The sequence below is a fragment of the Topomyia yanbarensis genome, chromosome 2 (assembly GCF_030247195.1).
Source record: "Topomyia yanbarensis strain Yona2022 chromosome 2, ASM3024719v1, whole genome shotgun sequence".
Lineage (NCBI taxonomy): Eukaryota > Metazoa > Arthropoda > Insecta > Diptera > Culicidae > Topomyia > Topomyia yanbarensis.
The window spans coordinates 456410140-456412623 of record NC_080671.1 but is presented as its reverse complement, the minus strand read 5'-3'; the positions used below and the strand labels follow the sequence as shown (position 1 = coordinate 456412623).

General features: G+C 37.6%; 1 long non-coding RNA gene across 1 annotated transcript; it reads left to right on the top strand.

Annotated features, from left to right (window-relative positions):
- Positions 1-1156: 1156 nt before the first annotated feature.
- LOC131682247 (uncharacterized) lies at positions 1157-1719 on the top strand. The gene is made up of 2 exons (XR_009304047.1): positions 1157-1283; positions 1375-1719. It is a non-coding gene; the product is annotated as an uncharacterized LOC131682247 (long non-coding RNA).
- The last annotated feature ends 765 nt before the right edge of the window (positions 1720-2484 follow it).

The following is a 2484-nucleotide window of genomic DNA, read 5'->3' as shown; positions in this document are numbered from 1 at the left end:
ATCTCTTTTGAAAAAACTCTGACCCTGTGTGCGGGGTTGGGAATCGAACCAATCGATTTACCAACTACGCTATGCCAACCCCTAAAACCATTGTTAAAAATCCCATTGCCTGTAGTAAAATATAGTAAACAAGAGAAATACTAAACAGTCTAAGAAATCAACTTTAGTTTTCTAAATTTTGAGATGAAATGTCTACGGATTTTTCCTAGCCCACAGTTGGTCAGCTTACTTATATCCAAAGCATATGGAAATGAGTACTGAGTACCGATCAATCTTTGACTATTCAAGGGACTGTACTAGTACTATTTGAAACAATAGAAAATCCTTCAGTCCTTCGTCTCAATTAGTCTCCGGTAATAATCTTGGGGTCAAAGCCTCTCTTTGCGATGGCAACTCTATTGCCGTAGAATAGTAAAAGTAAGTAAGGATCACTTTTTATAAAATGGAGGCTTCCAGTGTTTCATGGTAACCGTAGGTCGATACTTTGAATTTGAAAATGGTGTCAATCATCAATTTCCATCACCTACAATTTTCTCTGCAATTAATTCTTCATTTGGAAAAATTTCTCTAAGTTCTCCAATTTTTCCTAAAAATAAGAGACATTTTTATTTGAAATGAAGAAACTCCACGATAACTGACTGTTGAAGACTTCTCTACAAATCATTAGTACACATTTGTCGGAAGGAACAGATACCCTTCTCCTAAGTTTTAAAAACAAGGTTATTCTAGATAGTTATTGTGATATGCGACTGTTGATAATATACATTATATTGATAATCGAAAAAGTAGTTTATCGAAAACTTAAGCGAGTGTTGAAAGCGCAAGCGCTTGTTTTATTCCAATAGACGGTGGAACAAACCAAAACATCTGACTGTGCAGGAAAGCAGGAAAAGCTATCGAACCTCAAGTTGCAGTCGACAAGACTCGAAATATTTCGCCGCCTTGAAGGAAGATTTCAATGCGCAGCAGAAAACTGCACATACAGGTTTCGAATGTCAGAAAGAAATTTTTGGTGTATTGTAAAAATGTAAAAGACCCTCGGCGCCGTCGAACTAACACATTGAACAGTGTTAAATCAAGTAATAAAAGAATGATAAAGTTATAGCAAAACTGAGTAGTAGTTACCCTTATTTTGAGTAGTTTTTGTTAGATGTGTACAAGTTCTCGGCGCTATATACCATAGAAAGGATTTTCCTTGCTTCATTTTAGATATTACTTTCCTAGTGGTCAGACGTTTTTCCAAGTATTCCAGCGATAACCAATCAAAATGTCGGACAATAAACGTAAGTGCATATAGAATACTTAAAATAGTCAGAACTTAATACTGCGCGATTGTAACATTTGTTTCCGCATATTTTAAATTTGTCTTTTCAGCTTCCAACACCCAGCAGAGAGCCGCCGCTATAAAGGAATCCATACAAGCGTACCAACAAGGTGAAGGTACCAAGAGTCCTGAGCAACGAGCTGCGGCTGTGAAGCAGGGAGTTCAACAGGACAACAGCCGCAAATAAGTTGCCGGTTACTGATGTCGCCTGCGCTAGTTGGTTCTACCGGTAGGTACCCAGAGACTAGAATACCTATGACGTCATGTTCCGTTTGACCAGCTCAGCTGGATTTCTAAATGGGAAATGTCGTCTCCGATATGCTACTCTCTAGTGAAACTACGTCGGTGGAGCCACTATCGTATGAATCATAAATAAATACATGCGATATCAACCATTTTTGTTTCGTTTATTTATCAGCAAAAATTTCTTATACTTCTACTTGGCTGTTTCTTTTGAAATTATCGTTCGAGATTTTCCAAAGTAGGCGACGTTTCTTCGTCATGCTTTTCTTGTCGGATCATTCGCATGCTCGATGTAAACAGCGCGTTCCGGGTGAAACGTACAGAACAGTAACCATCATTATCAATATTGGAAGGAAGTGGTCAGTCAGTGTAGTGATCAGGGATGCCACATTGAAATCTACGTTTCGGTCAAAAAAATCTTTTAACCATCTGTGATGACCAAGACAGGAAAAAAATCTGTGATAAATTTCCAAAAAATCTGTGAAAAATCACAATATGTTAAAAAATCTGTGAAATTTTCATCAAAATGCCAAACATCTGTCATCTGTGAATCTGTGATTAAAATTTATGAAAAAAATCCGTGACATTACAGACAAATCTCTGAATATGGTAACCCTGGTAGTGATGCGTCCAGTCGATCCAAACGTTACCTGATGTCGAATCGCTGTTTTTTTTACCAGCGCCTGCTTCGATTAGCTATTGTCTTAAGGTTGCACAGAGAATGGGCAAAAATCGAGAACAAAAAAAGCAGTTTTTTACCGCACCGTGTGTTAGATCTTCATAAAAATCAATCAGCGTATGTAGAATGTTGTCACAGTACTGCTGATTGATTTTTATGAAGATCTAACACGCGGTGTGGAAAAAAAACTGCTTTTTTTCGTTTTCGAACCCCTTCTCTGTTCAACCTTAAACTCTTC